Below are 7,793 nucleotides of genomic sequence, written 5' to 3'. Positions count from 1 at the left end.
TGCTAGTTAGTTCAGCAACTTGGATCAAGAATATATATATATATATATATATATATTGTTGTATATATATATTGAATATATATATATATATATATATATATATATATATATATATATATATATATATATATATATATATATATATATGTGTGTATATATATATATATATATATATATATATATATATATATATATATATATATATATATATATATATATATATATATATATATATATATATATATATATATATATATATATATATATATATATATATATATATATATATATATATATATATATATATATATATATATATAGCCGATCTCGTAGTACAGTCGTCAACTCGTACGACTTAACAACATGCCCGTCATGGGTTCAATCCCCAAATGGACCGTGCCGTCATACGTAGGACTGACTATCTATATATATATATCAATTTCCTCAAAGGTAACGTGTTGAAATATTTCGTATATATTAAGTTATCTAGTTATAACAACTTCATTCTGAAAATAAAGTTATCAAGATAAAGCTTTTGCCTATCCTGTCCACAAGTAAAATGGGCCTAGTTTAAAAAAGGCAACGTTAAATAACGTTTATTTGTTCTATGTTAATATTAAGGTCCTGTTAATATTAATCCTGCTAACTGAAATATTATACGGCCTGATCGTACCGCACGCTTTTCGTAACCAATAATTCGTAAGGTTCATTTTTATCGTGAATCACAACGACATCAAATCAAACTACCGCAATGCAAGAGCACGCCCCTATTTTCACTCTAAACAGAAACATTTCAAACATCAAAGCAAATCGAACGCATAAACAAATCGACATTAACGCCTTTCCACCGAAATGTCAAATGTTGCCAGACATTTTCACACCGCATCGTTCGAAAGGGCCATACTGAACGGCTCAGCGCTAGCACGCCCAGCCCACCCAACCGTGGCAAATCATTCTTCTCAATGAATCAGATCCACATTTGTCGGCTGTGAACTATGGGTTCGAAGGCATTTACAACACCACCCGGTAAAGTCGTTTGCCACTGGCACTGCCACTGTTTTCCGCCCGCCACCAAACGCATTCCGATGCGTCTGTTCAGAACCGATGTCTCTCGTCAACCTTTCCGGTGATTAGTAACAGCTGAGTCATAGGAGAAAGATGCACATTAGCGTTTGTTCCGTTGTGTCTGCCAGGCGGAAGTACGTCGAAGCATTCCAGAACCTAGGAATCACACGATCAAGAACATATCACCAGATCGTCTCTTCTAGCATTCGTTCATCATGTTACAAACAATTGCGTCATATCTGGCGAGCAACGACTAACATAGAAAGCATTTCCCGATTTCTTAACCAACCAACGATGGCCACAAAGTGTGGGGTCATAAATTTACTACGGCACCGCAGAACAGCGTCATCGCGCTCCCCCAGCCGAAACCATATGACCCCCTTTTAAGGAAGCGTTTCCCGGCCACCCAAGGTCCCACCGAGTGTGGTCAAGTAAACAAAGTAAAACGACGCAATACGTATGACTCGGACTTGCCAGCATCGGTAAGAGATACATTCCGAACATCACTAGAATCGGTCTGTTCTTTGTCACCAACAATCGTCGTTTTTAGTGAATCACGAAGCCAACACGGGCCAAGTGCACCAGTGCTATGAATAATCCTTGGTTTTCTCCTTGATTGTATTAATCCCCTACCGACCCCTGATGTGTGCTTCCGGTAAAAAAGAGATTTCCGTCTGTGGTACCTTTTCGAAAAGGAAACCCCTTTTACGCATCGTTTCTTTTTCCCTTCGATAGTTTCAAAAAATCCTCCCGGCTTTTACTTTGCGATGCTGACAGTCTAGAATTTATTGACAAATTCGTAAAGCACACACTTCGATCGATCACACAGATGGTTAGTTGCCAATGAGACTGCTCTTGTACCCGTTAGTCATCCGAGGTTCATCGTAGCCGGTAGCCGGGGCATCTCATATGACATCATCTGTGAAGTATTTCGAAGCCGAAATGCGTCTAGTCCGAAACTTTTATTGCTCTCCGATGGCGAGAAAAGCCGTGTGTGCGATTACGGCTGGTGGGTCGAAAGACGGTAAAGCCGGATCATCAACCCGTAAACGGTTCTTGCGCACACTATCTAAAGTAGCTTCGGATTACCCAGATCCTCGACCAAGTATGGATACACGTGATGCTAAAACCAAATAAACCGAGCTTCGATGACGACATTAGAATCCATGTCCTGTATGTTATGTAAGTAAGATCTACAATGGTGGATGCTACAAATGCTTGTAATGGAATTCATGTTATGGAAATGTTTGTAATGGACTTCTTCCCCTTATTATTTAGCAATATAAGAAATTCATACGTTGGCTAGTAGGTGAATAGCGGGTTTGATCAAGCAAAATGCAGATACCCGTAGGACGGATCGAATATTTCTATCCATTGTAAAATTTCTATAGAAAGTTTCTTATAATATTCACTTTATTATCCACGAAACCTGCAGTGGATCGAACATATCGAGTGGATCGAACATACCCAATCGAGTGGTATACATACCACATCGACAAGAAAAATTACTGACAATACGTGAACTATTAAAATATTCCAGTATTTTAATAAATTATAATTCAACAAATCACTGAAATACTATACATAAATCTCTACTCTCACAATTCTACCAAGATGCAAGAGCTTAAACCATTCATGTATTTTGACTTTTCGTGTAAGACCATTTTGCCCCACAGCAAGATCATTTTACCCCACACAATACATTTTCACGACTTTTGATGTTGATTTTTTAAAGTCATTTTAAACATATATATTTGTTATTAATGCGTATACTTATTTTTTTTCATGAGTAAGACGTTAAAGTGTCCATTGCCGTCAACATAACAGTGAAAAGTGGTTTAACCAATAAGTTACAGATCAAAATACTTAACTGGTCCATTTTGCCCCGCTTCCCCCTTATAGATGTAATAACAATTAAGTAAGGATATAAAAACATAACAGTATAATTCCAAAGAATGAAGGGTTTATCAAAAATTTGCTTTAATTTAATTACAATTTCATTACATTTCACTAACCGCATGAGAAAAATCGGGCAACGTAGCAAAACTAAACTAAACAAAATTAGTTACTGTTTGAATACTGAATCCAAACATAGAGCTAGAGCTAGCGATATCTTATCGAGCATGCTTCATCAATTGGAGGGCTTGTGGCTCCTGGCCAAAGCAGCTGTTTACCATCCCATGCCATCCCAACACTAAACGCCTCCGTCGCCTCTCGAGATGTTTGGTCACCGGATGTTTGCTAGCAGCAAGAAAAGATTGCGGTAAAACTGACTGACTGGTGATTTTTTGTCTAGCATCTTGTGCAAAAATTTTACCACTTTTTTACCCATTCCTGTTCGTTTCGCTTTCTTTGTTAAGTACCATGAGCCATGCGCAGACAAGGATCATGCCGCCGAACAACGGATAGCACCTTGCTACTGTTAGGATCCCCTAATTGTCCTGAAGTGTTGAAATATACCAGCACGAAAAGGTAGCGACATAGGAAAAGTAATACATGTCTTTTCCCAAAAAAGGCGTATTCGGCAGGCAACGACTATCACAGGTAAAGGATGACGCTTATAAATTCTAGGAAATAGGATCATCATTCCAGGGTAGCGACGATGTGAAATGTACCTATACTCAAAAAGAGGCAAAGGTATTGTTGATGTGAAGACGCGAAAAAAATTTGATTAGTAACCATCCTTGTTTGTCTCGAATCCGGAATCTACACAACGGTTTGTGCAAACGGTTGCACTTTAAACATCACAAAACTACCATTTCATCGTTGCCGAAAGATAACGTCACGCGTATGAAGCTTACAGCGCGCCACAAACCACAAGCAATCGAAAGGCACAGGTGAAGTCATCGATTTAAAAGAACTTTCCACCGGGCATGATAAGAGAATGAAAAGTTTTATTTTTATCATTCGCCTCGAACGTTTGAGGCGGCTTTTGATAACACCGCATTTCCTCCGTTCTCCGATAAGCTGGGTGGCGTATGTGCTCCTTTGCGAGAAGGTTAATTTATCTTACATTAATTGGCACACAGGTCGCTAAATGCTCCAACCCGATAGCACAAAGCCAAACAAGGTCCTGCTATTAATAGCCGTGTTCCGTATTCAGCAAATTATGAGCTAGAAATGACATTTACCGTGTAGGTACGAAAATAAATACAAGACGTGTGATTGCGGAATGATCCTGTGCACAACCAGTTTTAATCAGTCAATCTTCAACACATTTGGGAGGCACGCAAACTAAATTAATTACGTTTTACTCAAAGATCCATCAAATATCGAAACTCCGCGAGTTTCCGAATCCACAGTACTCGAGTACTGCGTATCGCGGGAACGGACTGTACTGAACGGGTTCAAACCAGCAAAGTACCTGTACGAAACCGAACAAGTACATGCTATGTCATCGACGTTAGCTGAGCGCAGGTAAACATATCTAACTGCTTTTCCGCTACTGCGTGAGCCACTGGACGGAAACAATGACATTGCATTGTTGATTGGACGAGTGGGAGAATTGTTCGGAACTGCTGACGTTATTGCATATGGCGATCGATATGCAATTTGTCGTCCATTGACTCCGTGCGTTTTATTTGCTGGCATTGAAATGGTTAAATTATCATCAGAATTACTATCGTTAATGTTATGAACGCAGCGATGCATTTGGTGTTTGTTATATACGAATTGCAATTGAAGTGAAATGATTCACTTCCTGCTTTGTTTACAATCTCTAAAATTTGTTACTACTTGTGTTTTTTTTATACTACCGAGGCCATAGACCAATCGGATTCAAAATAACGATGGATTTATGTTTTTGTTTTGCTTCTTAGAACACACATACATTGTGTGTAGTATCATTAAATAATTAAAACACGAAACATCCATTACACGTAAATGGAAATAAATATCAAAGATTGCAAATTGTAACAAAGAAAAGTAGAAACAAAAAATCTAGAAACACATGTTAAGATATTCTTACAAAAACAAGTATTCCATATTTATCTGTTATATTTCACCATCAAGCATAAGGATACTAAAAGATAAAGCAAATTATAAATTAGCCGAATAAGTAACAGACGCTAACCACGATGCTGCAATGGTGATGAAATTGTAATGCATTACTGGTCAAAACGAAACGGAAAAGGATGGTTGCAATATTGCTGCACCGTCAACCATTTCACATTTGACGAGCCTCCGTCGTCAAATCGAGAGTGAATTCGGCTCGATTGTCAGACATCGCCTCAGCGATGAATCATACGAACCAGGCACGGCAGAATCGGGTAGCGTTACAGATAGTTGATAATGCAATGACCTGCCACGAACCGCAGCTCAGCTAAGCTATGGCCTCGCTGGATGAGAAACGATATTGCCCACGCCCCCCCGACCATGGTAGCTGCGTGCGTGTGCAGCGAAGTGTTGAATGGACTTGAATGAAACCAGAAGCTTCAATGAAGCTAATTGCAACCTAACGTGTCGGTTTATTACGGTTTCTGCTTGCGTCAGCAGATTATAGTCGTTCAATTACATTTTGGTGGGTAGTTTTGTGCTGCTCGTGGCGAGCACCACAGTTGGATTGTAGGAAACACAAACCGCTACTCACATGGCGTGAGGCCAGTAAGACATTTCCGAGCTGGACTGCTTGGGCCGGGTTGTTTATCACTGTTCTGCTGTGCTGATTGTCTAAATGACATAGCAATATGTATGAAGAGCTGGATTTGACCCAGGTGAGAGGGCTTATCGATATTCATCCGCGCGGGAAACACAGCACCCTGAGCGGCGGTGTCACGTGTAGCGACCATTTGTTTATCGTCCGCCCGCTTGATTCCGTGATGATTCTGTCGGTAAAATTCCACTGCTTACCGGTACTGCTGGGAATTGAAATAGACAACATTGCAAACCAACCAAAAAGCCGTGTGTGGATGGTGGGGTTACTTCTGGAGAATCCAGACAGCCATAACGATGCGGCGGAGGCCCGCCAGGCACGATACAGACACGGATAGAGGGATAAGCAGGGGGTGAGACACTGTAGAGAAAGAAACGCAAAAATGGACAACCGGTGTACATAAAGGAGGAAATGCTAGACGGTGGCCGCGAAGCGCAAAGAAGAAACCAACCAGCCCGCGTTGCAACCCCCAGCCAGTGCAAGGTAAGTGACGAAAGCAAACGGCGAATCGAGTTCGTGACATCGAAATCCAACAGACACACATTGAAGCAAGCGCTGCAGAACGCGCTGCGCCATAGCCACTCGATGTTTGTGGAACGTTGCAGTAGAGGGCGGAAAGAGCGGCGGGAAGCGCGCGGCCGAGCCTGGCAAGATGAGTCATAGCAGCGAGCGGGCTGTCAACACGTGCAAAAGCTGTTACCGCGGTACGGTTGTAGTGGTGTTGCGATAGAATGTAAACAGCACTAATGCACACACACACTCAGACGCGTGTTTAATAGAAAGGTAAAACGGTAGGAGAGCATCATTCAAATATTCGTTCAGTTTCATTATTACTGACGATAGCGGTAACGATGGATGAAAGTAGTTTGCGAGCAGTCACGTTTTAAAACACCATAAAAATCACAAGAAAATCCTAATTAATAGTGTAAAACGGTAGCTTAAAATTGATTTTTGGACAGGTTTCTACTCGCCTGATGCAGTAGAAGACTCCCTGTATTAAATCTTTCTTACACCAACACATCCAAAACACTCACCTATTGCACACTTGGCTTACACAGGGTACCAAACCAGCATATGCTTTCTCGCTCGGTCGACGCTCCGTGGCTCGTTGGGCAGAACGAGCAAGTGTGATGATTTCATTCTTTGGGTAGCATCTCCCGCGAAGCAGCTGTCCGAACAAGCCAATGTATGTGTGTGTGTATTCCTATCCCAAACCCCACTAATCAAGTAGTGTGTATCGTTATGCAAATGGAATCTACATCGACAGGGAAACTATGCAGCCTCGCAAAAGGTTCAATAAAGCTAGAAAAAATACTGCTGATTCGCAGACCTTTTAAGCAATTCTATTCTTAATATTGTTTACTTATTCTCTGCGGCTAAAACCAGCTGTGGACCAATGTAATTATCATCAGCTTACGAAACGAACGAACCGTATGTGTGTGTGTGTGTGTGTGTGTGTGTGTGTACGCGTACGTTTGTTTGTATGCGTGTGCGTGCAAGCGTATGCGTGAGACCTACACACTCGCGACACGTGCGACGCATCGCATTAGAGAGCTCGATTTGATTGATGTCGTCCTTCCCTCCGCCCTCCCGACCGTTTCTACTCTTCTTCCAATGACGTCACACTACACCGTTGGTCGTTCCTTTCCCTTCCAATGGTTTGTGATTGTGTGCGTCGTAGTCGTAGCACATGCTGGACAGTGAGCGTGCGTGCAAAATATGATTTGTACGTGGCATTATAATATGGCAATATTTTTGCTGTTTTGTTATTGTATTCAGTTTTTGCTACACACAATTATGCGTACAAATAAATACAATTCATACGTATATTTTCTCAGCACTACAGCGTCAATAAATGGTTAGTGAATGTGGTAAATAAATTATAGTAACAGGTTTATTATGTTCATTATTAAAAAAGGTGGAAGTAAGTTCGATTTCTACAAAATAAAAGAAAATTCCAATGAATTCAATCGCACCTAACATTGGACACACACTCACATAGGTTTTGACCAGAATGCTTCACGTCACCACTCACTGTGCCGCGTATAGCTGTGTGCGTGTGGTTCACTTTTCACCC

General features: G+C 40.8%; 1 long non-coding RNA gene across 1 annotated transcript; it reads right to left on the bottom strand.

The window, feature by feature from the left end:
* Positions 1–5,023: 5,023 nt before the first annotated feature.
* Positions 5,024–7,664, bottom strand: LOC125906874 (uncharacterized). The gene is made up of 2 exons (XR_007452187.1): positions 6,168–7,664; positions 5,024–6,076 (listed from the first exon to the last, which is right to left on the bottom strand). It is a non-coding gene; the product is annotated as an uncharacterized LOC125906874 (long non-coding RNA).
* Positions 7,665–7,793: the final 129 nt, after the last annotated feature.

Source organism: Anopheles coluzzii, chromosome 2, assembly GCF_943734685.1.
Source record: "Anopheles coluzzii chromosome 2, AcolN3, whole genome shotgun sequence".
In the NCBI taxonomy this organism is placed as follows: domain Eukaryota; kingdom Metazoa; phylum Arthropoda; class Insecta; order Diptera; family Culicidae; genus Anopheles; species Anopheles coluzzii.
Note: the sequence above shows the minus strand (reverse complement) of the source record. Positions and strands in the feature narration are given on the sequence as shown.